Source organism: Ursus americanus, chromosome 21 (genome assembly GCF_024610735.1).
Source record: "Ursus americanus isolate L20-20 chromosome 21, mUrsAme1.1.p, whole genome shotgun sequence".
NCBI lineage: Eukaryota > Metazoa > Chordata > Mammalia > Carnivora > Ursidae > Ursus > Ursus americanus.
In genome coordinates, this window is record NC_142147.1 from 1,202,841 (window position 1) to 1,215,739 (window position 12,899).

The 12,899-nt window shown below is 52.1% G+C and overlaps 1 protein-coding gene across 3 annotated transcripts in view; it reads right to left on the reverse strand.

The window, feature by feature from the left end:
• Positions 1 to 4,976, reverse strand: part of ZC3H18 (zinc finger CCCH-type containing 18) — a 62,065-nt gene extending 57,089 nt beyond the window's left edge. The window contains exons 1-2 of one of the 3 annotated variants that reach the window (XM_045772660.2): positions 4,792 to 4,976; positions 444 to 634 (exon numbers count right to left, since the gene is read on the reverse strand). The gene's annotated coding sequence lies outside the window, so the exon portion shown is untranslated. The remainder of the gene's footprint in view (positions 1 to 443; positions 635 to 4,791) is intronic. The other 2 variants (XM_045772659.2, XM_045772662.2) reach the window with 2 other exon arrangements.
• Between the last annotated feature and the right edge of the window lie 7,923 nt (positions 4,977 to 12,899).

The following is a 12,899-nucleotide window of genomic DNA, read 5'->3' on the forward strand; positions in this document are numbered from 1 at the left end:
TCTCACGACCCTGAGATCATGACCTGAGCTGAAACCAAGAGTCGGACACCCAAGTGACTGAGCCATCCAGGCGCCCCCCGCCCCCGCAACAAATTCTGGTTCTCACATTTTATGGTCCATTGGCAACCCTGAGAACCAAATGACTTATTTAAATCAATCAAATGTTATCTAAAATTATGTCCCCTCAAACTAGTTTAAAAATCTGCAACTGAGAAGCTGCAGAAAAGACCCAAGTCTGCTACTGGCCTCCCAACATCCCACCCTGCTCAAAACTACAACCTCTCATAGCCTGCTAGCAGCCTTTTCTGGGGCTTGGATGCAAACGGGTTTGCACTTGGGTTTCATTGTTATGATTAGATTCAAACTGCTTTTCATATTCTAGGAAGTTGAAACCAAATACTAGAGTAAGAAATGGAAGAAAAAGAGTGCCTCACTTCAAATACCTGAACTGATGCAAAAAGTGGGCCAGGCCAGCGGGTAGTTTACCCCTTGGTGTGCTGCAACTTTATGGGGTACACAGACAGTGCAGCAGTGTGGGGTCTGCGTTAGAGCTGAACCCCAGCGCTTCTGCTTCCTAGCTTCAGGATCCTTGGCCAACTATGTACACTTGCAACGCCTCGGTCTGTGTCTTCACCTGCAATACAGGGACAACAGTATCTACTTTATAAGGCTGTTGCAACACTTACATGAGATAAGCCTCATAACATGCCTGGCACAGGTTCCACATACTTGAATTTAAACTGAATTAGTGAGAAGATGAGTAAAGGTAATCCTCAACTTGTAAGAACCAGACTCCTATCACCCGTCAGATGCATTTCCAGTCTCGGGGTACACTTGAGTAATTCATTCATGGTTTCATTCGACAAATAGCTCTCTACTCAATGTGACACTCTATCATTGCAAGGATGTCTGCAATAAAGCTGACAGCCACTGACACCTCTAAGAGACGACCCCTCTGTGTCAGGCACCTGACCAATCCCTCATGTCAGCCTTCCAAATAAGCCATGTTCCTTGTCAAAGATAAGGAGACCTAGGTCACGTGGCCACTGAGTGGGTATCCTGGGACTGCAAATCAGAGCTGCCTCTAGGGCGTGTAGTCAATTACACAGCCCCGCACTCTGCGTGAAATGAGCTGGTGCTACCTGCACGGGAGCCCATCCCCACTTTTTGCCATTGCTTCTACAGGAAAATGGGACCCGAGTTCCAAACTGATTTTATAAACTCTTTTTTGGAACAGAACCCACTACTGAACCAGGAGATTTTGCCTGTTTTTCTTTTCTCCCTTTTAAAGTTTTATTCTGATCCATCTACACTTCTATCTTAGACCCTCTAGAAACAAAAACAATCTCATCTACGTGGAAAAGTTAACATCTCATTTATACAGTCCATAGTTAAAATAGTTATGAACGTATGGAGGTTCAACTTGGGACACCAGTCATTTATTTTAAACTTGTCTGAAGTTTGAATCTCAGGCATCTAAACTAAACATGAGTCCAAGAAAAGAAACCCCAAAGATGCACACCTTTATACTGAGGCCACGGGAAATGCTGACGAGAGGCTGCTGTACTGTGGCAGGGAAAGAAAATCTGAAGAAGTACTAACTGAGTACATGCCCCCCACGGTTTAAATTTTGGACATGACTTCAACTCTCCAAGGACACAAAGATAACTTTCTGACTCTCAAAGACAGTTTTCAGGGCTGACCAGAAGGTGGCAGGGCAGGAGGTCCTGGGCGCACCTGCTACTAGGAGGGCAGCCTAGTGTTCTAGGGTGGCGGTGCTTAGCCTTAGGGAAGCATGGATTGTTTGGAGAATCTGATGAAGGGGATGCGATGGCTCCTCTCCCTAGAAAAACATGAATGTATGCAATTTATCTTCCATTTAGGGAGTTCAAAATCCCCTGAGGTTTACTCACCACTCCCAAATTGAGAACTCTTGCCCTAAGTATATGTTATTCTAGTACATATCCATACTTACCATACGGTCCACGACTGTTTGTCTGCAAAGTCTGTTGGCAGACCCCTCCCCTCCATGAAGTACCTGAGTAGAAGGGTTCAGACCCACCTTTGTGTTTCCCAAACTCAGTGGAATAGCTGGCCCTTAGTAGCAGTGCTCCACATAATTTATTGTTTAAATTGGGTCACATCTGAGACTGAAAAGGGGGCACTATTAACAATTACAACAGCTGGGTGGCTCAGTCGGTCAAGCGTCTGCCTTCGACTCAGATCATGATCTCAGGGTCCTGGGATCGAGTCCCACATTGGGCTCCTTGCTCAGCGGGAAGCCTACTTCTCCCTCTGCCTGCCACTCTCCTTGCTTGTGCTCTCTCTCCCTCTCTCTCTATGCAAATAAATAAATAAAATCTTAAAAAAAAAAAAACCACAAACAAAACAAAAAACAATTACAATAGGCATGAAGAGAGGCTCTCCTAGGCACAATGGGACACACAATCACCCTTAGGAGGCCCCGACAATTTCCTGAGGAGTCACATCTTTTATTTACCTATGGAACCCTTTGGAATTTAACAATAGGCTGCATACAGGTGAGCACCTTGGAGAGAAAAATGTGCCAAAGAATCTACCCATTAGAAACAACCTGAGTCACACCTTGCTGCTCAGAAGAAAAGTATCACTGGGAGTCAGAAGATGGTTTGTGTTCCAGGCCCTGGGCTGGGCAGGTTCCTGGTCTCTATGGGCATCTACAACCTGTTTTGAGATGAATTCACTTTGGAAACCACCCGAGTGCACACTTTAGGTCAGGTGCTAGGAAGAACACGCAGCCTATCAAAAGCAGACAATGACACAGAGGGTCCTTTCGTCACATCTTCACCAACTCCCGCTTCACAGTTTTTACTCAGCTGTTCTTCTCACACAATCACCTTGTAACTGAGGATTCTTGGCGAAGTTTAGAACTACCTCTTCGGTTCTTTGACCCACAAGATGGTGAACTTGCCCAGAGACCTGAATGACAAGTGTCCATCACTGTGTTTCTACTGCATGCTGCATTTGGCAGATGACGCTCGATAAACGCTTGTTGAATAAATGACAAAATCTTGTTACTTGATAAACTACCTGTTGCATACCAGGAAGAAACTGGAAATAAGCGCCCCATTTTTAAAAGACCACAGCAGAAGTCAGACACGCAGTGGGTGCTGCCTTATCCCCCAGCAGCCACCCTGGAAGGCTGCACACTGATTCCAATGGCAATGCTAAAGTGCAGACCAGTTTGGGAACTTCTCTGTTTGAGTGACCTTCAGAATCTGCAAAGTTTTTTCCTGGCTCTCTGGTAGCAGCAGATATTCCTCCTCAAAGTAGGTCACTTTGAGAAATCACAGGAAACCATTCAGAACCTGGTCTGGTACATGAGGTGAGCTACCAAACCAGGTAAAGTGATTTCTGGTTAAACACAGGGTACAACTATTGAATGAAACCAATTTTCTCATATGACTTACGTATTTATCGCCAAAACAGAAGTTATAAGGCGGTTTTGGCAAAGGAGCACCAATGAAATACAAGCATAACCTTTCAGAGTAACAACTTTTAATAGAACAATCCCTATCTGAATGCTGAAGTTGGTACATCTGGTAAAAATTCTGACTCATAACTTCACGGATTTACAACATCTAAAGGAAGGGTGTCAAAGTTGATGACAGACACCACCCACTAAACTCGACCACCAAAAACTCCTCAGGAAAGAAGCACTCACCTTGAGATGATCTGCAGCTGTGAAAAAGTAAAAAACCGTCCTAAACATGAGCAAACACAGCTTACCTGTTGGCTCTCTGGAATGATTCCACAAAGTTTTCTTACACCTGGGCATTCCCCACCCAAAACCAGAGAGGGGTTCCAGCCTTTGGGACACACACATGTGCTCAGACTGTAAAATTCTCAGGCAAAGACGACTCCAACTCCACTCCACGAGCAATAGGAGAGAGGTGAGTCTCAAAGAAGAAATGATGAGACATTGCTCTGCCCCCAGGCAGTACTACAGATGCCAAACACTCCGTTCTTCTATTTTCCCCATATGGATGGTACACTGATCTACTCTTGCAAAAGAGCTTGCTGAGCGGGGCTCTCTCAAAATGATCAACCACTCTACATGGCAAATGCGCTGTCATAAAGTATTCGAGAAAACAACTTTTAGCAGAAGCAAGGCTGGAAGTGGACTCAGCCTCTCCCAGCAGGATAGCTACAGTTAGTTTATCCAAAGGACTCGGCATCCTTCAGGCTCCTAACTAAAGGAGCAAGGAAGTTTATGCCTAAGAGTGGCGCGCGAGTTGGGGCACAGCCAATACATCCAACCTGTGCCCACTGAAGCTGAGGGAGCAAGTTCCGGGAGGCTCCAGAGAGCTCAAAGTTCCCGAAGAGCCCATCCCCAGTCCGGGCTGGTCTCCTCCGGAGGGCGAACTGCGTGCCTCCCACCACCACCCCCCCCGCCGCCGTGGGCGGCAAACATGTGCCACGCGAATGTCCCGGAAGAGAAATGACAGCTTCGGGAGAATGGACTCCACCGCGGGGCGCAGGGGCAGCCGCGGAGTTCGGGCTTCAGGTAGGTTCCAGGGCCCCCCGGGCCGGCAAGCCGCGGACCGAACACGGGATCGTGCCTGTTTCTGCGACCCCTTCCCAGGACCCGAGAGCCACGCTCGGCCGAGGACACAGCCCGGAGCGCTCCCCGGAGGCGGCGGCGCCGGGGCTCCCGGGCCTCGACTCCGCGCCGCCGCCACGCTCCTCACCCGGCCGCCTCGGCCTCCTCCCTACCTGCCCGGCCTCCCCGCCGCCGCCGCCGCCACTTACCTCAGCGCGAGGGCGGGGAGGGGGCCACGGCTCCGCTGGCGTCGGGGCGGCGCGGGGAAGACGTCCCTCGGCCCTTCCGCTCCTCAGAGGCTCCGGCTTGAGGCGCGACGCGGGCGGAACAAACGGGCTCCACTACCCGCGGGGGCCGGCCATTGTGCGACGTCATCAGGCCGCGACAGTCGTCCTGCGGGCCGGCGGGCTTCCCTCGCTCGCCCCGCCCTCCGCCCGCTTCCTTCCGGCCTCCGCGCGGCCTCCTCCGCGCGGCCCCGCCCCCGCGGCGCGCGCCCGCCCGAGCCCGCCACAGCGCAGGCGCTACCTAAAGGCCCCGCCCCGGGGCGTGTCTCCGAGCCCGCGCGCCGCCGGCCGCCTGACCACGCCTGCGGGGGGGCGGGCCTCGCTGCGGGCTCACGTGACGCCGCGCGTAGCCGGTTCCCGCCTTGCCTGACCGTGCTGCGGGCGGGAGCGGCGCCGGCGGCGGCAGGTGGTTTCGTCCCCGGAGCCGGAAATCCTACTTCCTCCTGCAGGGCCCGAGAGCTCCCGCCCCGTTGAACGTACGCACCCAACACAAAGTTACTCATTTTTCGGATACAGAGTTTAAACCTCAAAGCCTGGACATATTTAGCTCTTTCCGTCGGACTCAATGGCTTACGCTCTGTTGAGTATAATCAGTTCAGCCCAAAATTAATCATTGTTGAGTACCGAGTTTAAATGTTAAACCTTAAGATTTTTAACTATTCCTGCTTTCTTAAAAATAATTAGCTCGACAAAAAAATTAATCCTGTTGCAGATACTGAGATTCAATATCAGAGCTTGACAATTTTCACTATTTCCGTGGGAATAAACAGCTCTGCGTCTTATTAAATGTGATCAGCTTTCCGAGAGCACAAGGACGTCACGTGATATTTGGAGCATTTGGGCGGCTTACCAGCTAAGCACAGCCCCTCAGCGTGGAACCACCTTGCAGGAGATCAAACAGCATTTTTTTTTTTAAGATTTTATTTTTAAGTAATCTCTACCCCCAATGTGGGGCTGGAGCTCACTACCCGGAGATCAAGAGTGGCATGCCCCACCCACGGAGTGCACTTTCCGTTTTATTATTATTATTTTTAAAGATTTTATTTATTTATTCAGCAGAGATAGAGACAGCCAGCGAGAGAGGGAACACAAGCAGGGGGAGTGGGAGAGGAAGAAGCAGGCTCATAGCGGAGGAGCCTGATGTGGGGCTCGATGCCACAACGCCGGGATGCACTTTCCATTTTAAAGAGGAAGGTCCTGGGCTGGGTTCTTCATCATTTGTGAACAAGGGGCCCACGTTTTCATTTTGCGCTGGACCCTGTAAATTATGGAGCTGGTTCTGGGTGTAATGAAGGGTTTTGGGAAATGCTGAGCAGGGCAGGCCTTCCCTCAGCCCACCTTCCTTCTCCAGAAAACCTGCAGTAAACAGAAAAAAGAGCTCCTCCTTGGGGCAGCCTCTCACCACCGTTGGGCCACAGAAGTAAGTGTCTGGCAGACTGTGAAGTTGCATGAACTTGTAGATGTTTGCCCCTTGTTATCCGAACAAATGAGCAAGGAAAGAAATGGGGGCATGCAGAGTTACCAGACGACCCAGCAATGACACTCTTAGGCAGCTAACCCAAGAGAAATGAAATATGCACACAGACACTTGTATACCAGCGGAAGTTGGTGAATAAAGCAGCTTTATTCACAATAGTCACAAAGGGGCAACAACCCACATGTTCATCAACTGATGGTAGATAAGTGAAATATGGTCTATCCACTCAACAGAATATTATTCAGTCATATAAAGGACTGAAGTCTTTATAAGAAGAGATAGCCCAGAGTTCTGTCCACCTCCTCCTCCACACACCACGAGAGGCACAAGAAGGTGGTCTGCTTCCCTGGAGGAGGGCTTTCGCCAGAACCTGACCACACCAGTACCCTGTTCTTGGACTTCCAGCCTCCAGAACGGTGACAAATAAATTTCTGTAAAGCTGCCCAGTCTGTGGTATTTTGTTTTGTCCGCCCAAGCTGACTAATACATTCCGTGTACATGAAACACCAGAAGAGGCAAATTCATAAAGTCAGAAAGTACAGAGTGGTCGCTGGGGGCTGGGGGCGTGGGAACAAAGCCTCTTTTGGGTTAACAGAACTGTTCTGGAATTAATGGTGATAGGCACGTACTAAAAATCACTGAATTGGGTACTTGAAAAGAGTGAATTTTATGGCATACGAGTTATACCCCAACAAAGCTATTAATTTATTTCATTTTTAAAAGGATTTTATTTGTTTGAGAGAGAAGGAGATATCGACAGAGAGCACAAGCGGTGAGGAGAGGGCGAAGCAGGCTCCCTGCTCAGTGGGGCTGACATGGGACTCCATCTCGGGACCCTGGGATCATAACCTGAGCTAAAGGCGGACACCCAACTGACTGAGCCACCCAGGTGCCCCAAAGCTATTATTTAAGAAAAGGAAAGAAAAGAAATTAAGTAGAGCCAGACTGATGGGGGGGGGGGCGATGCAGGGTGGGAGCGAGGAGCAAGAGGAGGTGGGAGGAGGGAAGGAGCCAGGGCTGAAGAGGTAGGCAGCGGGCTCTGCAGGAGAGGGAGAGGGCCGGACTCCGTCCATGGTTCTACCTCCTGAAGGAATCTCCAGCAACCCTCCCTTTTCTCTATCCATCATCATCACCTGCTGGGGTTCATGCCCCAGCTCCAGCTCCTCCCCTCCTCCCCATCCTCTCCCAGACACCAAGAGCCACCTGACTGTAATCTCACTGCTCCAGCCTGAGACCCTCCAGAAGCTCCCTCTGCCCCACGTTAGGCTCCGAACCCTCAGGCGTGTTGCCCCTGCTCTCTAACCTGTCTCCAGCCCTGCTGTCCCCTTCCTTGCCTTCAACTGGCTGCACATTTTGCTTTGCCCCCAGGCCTTTGCACATGCCATTCCTGCTGCCTGGGACACTGCTCCCACATTTCCTCACTGAACTTTGATCATTCTTCACGCCTCACCCAGGATGGACCTTCTTCCAGAGCCTTGTCTGTCTCTACAGCATGACTACGAGCTCCTGGCCGGGCACTGTGCTGCCAGTCACAGTGTCTGCAGCATCTGGAGTGTGTGTGTTGCAGGGAAACCTTCAGAAAGACGGAGAATGCCTGAGACGGGATCAGAGCCCAGTCTCTGTGAGTCTAAATACCATGGGCTTGGACTGCTGTGCCTTGAGCCGTAGGCCCCAGCTATAGCATGTAAGCGGTGTCCCTGTGAGCCTCAGTTTCCCTGCTCTATAAAGCGGAGCTATTCACACCTGCTGCCTCCTTCTCCAGTGGGAAGGAGGAGGCCACGAGGTGACAGGCACACACAGTCGTTGGCTCCCAGAGCTCTCTGCTCATGGCAGGCCGTGTGCTGGGTGTGGTCGTGACATCCTTGGGAGGCAGCCCCCGCCGTGGTCTCCGTTTTATAGGAGAGGAAATAGAAGCTGTGAAGGGCAGAGCTGGGCCCTCACCCAGGGAGTCGGACCACAAACCCCAGGTGAGGTTACTCTGGCTGTGGCCATTCTGTAGGAGAAACATAAACCCCTGGTTTATCCACTGGGTCATTTGGAGTCACCGTCAGTAGCAGCCGCTCTGATAACTGGCAGACATGCACACCCTACATTCAGTGTGCTGATAGACGTGGTCCCATCTGGCCAGGGTCATTGTGTTGGTCAAAGCCAAGAAGGATGCATGAACATCAGTTATGGCCGGAGATAGCTGCCACCACCCACAGAGCCGTGACAGGTGTTGGGGATGGTCGTGGGGGGCACTGAGTCTAACAAGTGTGGCAGTCTACACTGGGCAACAACCACTTTGGAAAACAACAAGCATGTTGAGAGCAGTGCTCTGTGACCAACAGCGCAAGCCTAGACAGGCGTTCTCAAAGTGGAGTCCTTGGGCGGCAGCACAACACCACAGCGTCTGTTAGGAATGCAGGTTCTCAGGCCCTGCCCTGAGCTGCTACACCGGAGAGTCTGGTGGTGAGGCTGTCAGTCGGCCTTTTCACAGGCCTGGGGATCCGATGCCCCATGGAGGGCAAGACCCCTGGACTGGACTTTCTTCCTGTGGCCACGAGGAGACATGAGCAAGGATACTCACAGATCTTTCACTAATAACCAAAAGAACAAAGTGGAAAAAACAGCAGTGGCCCAGATGTTTACAGCTGATTGCAATACCGTACAATATGTTGCAGATTGTAACAGATGAGTCTCGAGTATAAGTATGTAATATCCATAGGGATGAAGCTGCTTTAAGGAGGGCATTGACTCCCCCACTGAGGAGTGACGGGGAGCCAGAGTACATCTTGAGCAGGGGAGTGACATGAGAAACTGCATATTGGGGATTTTAAAGCCTCATCGGAAGCTCCTATGTCTGAGTCACCTGTGGGGTCTGTTGCTTTTCCTGTTGTTGGTTTTCAGTGATCTGGCCCTGTTTTATAGCACGCCTTGTACTTCTTATTTGATATTGGACATATGGATACATTTTTGCGGGATGCTGCGCCATGGCCTTATCTGCTCCCAAAGAGGGTGAGGCTTTATTTGTATGTGCGGGTGGTTTCAGCAGATCACTGGGCCCTGATAAGCCTTGCTTCCAGGCTTCACAAGGGCTGGCTTGTTTCTGAGAGTGTGGCCCATCCGTACTCCTGGGAGGGGAGCGTCTGCACTCTCAGAGGACCGTCTGCACCGTCTGCCCCAACTCTGCGTCCGCAGGCTTGATCTGCAGTCTGCTGCTGCCCCTCTGTCAAGCTCCTGGTCTCCCCAAGTGCTCCTCTCTGCCGGTTCTCACGGTTTCCCCAGCATGGGCAGCATAGGGGCTGGCCACTACTCCATGGGTTTGCACTCAGGATGCTGGGCTCCTTCTCTCCAGGCTTTCCCCTCAAGTTCCAGATGGTTTAGACTCTGTCCCCTCAGCTCAGCAGGGCCGTGCTTGCAGCTATTACCCCCCTTGCCCCCCGCAGGGTGAATGTGGGGTTCACTTTGTTGTTTCTCTTTGCTCAGGGGTGATAGCCCCACAGCTGCTTGTGTTGGCAGCCCTCCAAATGCGTCTATGCATGTATATCAGTACGTCAGGGTTTTATAGCTGTCTTTTGCAGGTGGTGGGGAGTGGGGGTCCTGGGGGGGGTGGGACCCACATTCTTACTTCTTCAGGGTGGCCATACCTGCGTGAGCCTTTGCTGTTTTCCCAAGCTGCCACCAGAGGGCACACCAACCCAGGTGTTCTCCACTCCCGAGCCAGGGGCTGGGATGTGGGCCGGGGTAGGGACTGGCGGGTGCTGCTCTGGCTGCCAGGGCCCCTCAGCCCTTCTCATTCTCCAGGTGGCCTCTTGGATGATGCTGGGAAGGCAGAGTGGGCCTCAGGCTCCTGGAAGTTCCAATGTTGTCCATTCCCACCTGGGGAGGAGCGCACGCACACACACACACATACACATTCCCTTTCATCTTCATCCAGAAGTTCTTTCTCCAGCTTCATGAGAAAATTAATGGAGTACACATTTCTTTACAGATTTTTCTGTATTTGGAATTCACTTCTGGGAGACAGCTGTAGACACAGCTTGCAGGAAGGGCCCCCTAGTTCTGTGTGGGACCCTGAATCCTGGAGGAACCCTGCCTCCTACAGGCTTTGTCCCAGACTCCAAGGGCTGCCCAGCACAGACTCTGTCCGACCTCTTCCCTTCCCTTCCTCAAGACGTCCAGGAATGACCCTCAGCCCCCGCCAAGCAATGGCTGCCAGACCCCTCCTCTCTGGTGTGGCTGAATGATTGCATGAATGAATGTCAGTTTAGTTCCCAACTCACAGCCTTTATCAAGAGCCAGGACTTCTTCCCACAGTGACAGCGTGGACACAGCACACTCGTTCCACACTGCAATGCACCCTGTGGCTTCCCCATCCCAGTGGTCAGTGACGCCCTTTCTGGAAGACAAGGGGACTGTGGTGGCAGGTCTCCAAGATGCCCCGAGGAACCCTGGCCGCTGAGACCTGTGCTCTGAAGCAGCCCCTCCACCTGGGCCGGCTCGTGACTGCTTGAGCTGGTAGGGGCAGGGAAAGACACTGTGGGCTCTTGGCGTGCTGAGGGGCTGTAGGATGTCCAGCTTCTCTGCTGGCATGGTCACCTGGAGAGGGCCCGGCTTCGCCATTCCAGCCAGCCCCAGCCTGCCAGTCCTCCCTGCGAGGCAGCGTGTTCATGAGCACCAGCCAGGTAACCCTAGACAACTGCGGTCCCAACCATCACCACGCACAGAAGACCACCCAGCGGAACCCACAGCAGCAGTGTGCACAGTGACAAAGTGGCTGTCCTTTGAGCCCAGCACCAGAGAACTAAGGCCACAGGGGCTCTGCCGCACCTGGGACCCAGCCTCTGCACGCACGCGGCCCCCCAGCCCTGTGATGAGTTTACCACTGGAATATGACTTACTGTCTTTTAGCGCCAGCCTGACTACATCTCTACACAAACAACTTTATACCTCTGCCCCCATCTTCTTTTATTCAAACACCACCTGAGCTTCCAGGAGCACCTGTCACCTTCAGCAGAACCTGCTGCCGAACACCCGAGCGCACCGCTGAAGTGCTAATTAACACCCAGACAGCAAGGCTGCCCACCAGCAAGAAGGGACACAGTCGTGGGGCCAGACGTGAACCCTTTGGTTTCTGGGCCATGGAAGAGTTCCGGAAGTCTCCAAGGAGCGTGCAGCTGGCTGAGGTAGCGGGCCCTCGGTTATGGACAGATGGTATGGGGGTCATGCGGTAATTCAGCACTGAGGCAGCAAATACCTGGGGGCTTCTTTGGGGGCCCCTCCTCAGGGCCCACGGGTGTGCCCCGGCATGTGACGCCTGCAGCACACATTTGGAACACCTCCTTCCCCGAGCCTCCCCTCCCGGCTCGGTGTTTTCACCAACTGCCAAGCCCCTAAGTCTAAGGACTGAGAGGTGACGTTCTCAGAGGTCTCACTGTGGCTCACCCCCAAACCCTTGCCCCCAAGAGTATGGCACAGTGGCCTTTCCTGCCCATGCCCTGCTCCCGTCCTTGGGACTGAATGTAGGAACGCAGCCACGAAGACGGCAAACGTGTTTTGTCATTTTTTCTAATTACTGAATCAACCCACCTTTATAGAGGCAAACAGATAAAGAAAATAAGGTGACCTGTGCCCTGGGAATGTGCCAGGATCCAGACCTTTCAGAGTTTGGGGGAAGAGTGGCCACCCAGCCCTGAAGACACCTACTTTGTAGAAGGAGAGGTTTGAGTTCAAATCCCCGCTCTGCCCGCCACTGCCTCACCTTCCTGAGACTCTGCTTTCTCTCCTGAAAAACTGGTACTAACAGTAGCCAGCATGTGGGGATGGTCGCGACAGCCACACGAGATACCGCGGGCTGTGTCCAGCGCCTGGCACATGGCAGGCTCCTGGCAGACGTTGCTATTAGATATGAACACATTTGTGAATATGAGACAATGCTCACCTGTTCTTTACAGATGGCTTTTGCTCACTCTGTTACGAACGCCTTGCCATGCCAATCATCGACATGTTTTTTTTTTAAATTAAGATTTATTTATTTATCTGATAGAGGAGAGTGCTCACACACAGAAGGAGAGGGAGAAGCAGGCTCCCCGCTGAGCAGGGAGCCTGACATGGGGCTCAATCCCAGGACCCTGGGATCATGACCTGAGCCAAAGGTGGACGCTTCACCGACTGAGCCACCCAGGTGCTCCCATGACATTGGTTTTAACTGATATTTTGCTATGGGGACACAGCATCGAGTTCTTACCACTCTGAATGGACATTTAAATTGTCAGAGAGTGGTCTTGTTACAGACAAAAGCTATGTAACTGCTCTGTAACCCCAGGAGATGCTACTGGGGGTTTCTTGGGAGGCTGCTGGCTGTAGGGTGCCTGGGGCACACAAAGGGGGGGACACAGCATCTTTGAGATGTGGTCTGTCTATGGTGCAGGCGAGTTAGGGGCTGGGAGAACTCAGGGCAGAGTGAAAGCCCTCTCTACACAGGTTCTGGGTGTTTCCCAGAGAGAAGGAGGACTTCCCAAGATCAAGGGCAAGGGGAGTGGAAGAAAGGCCCAGCGTGAGGCTGATGGAGGTT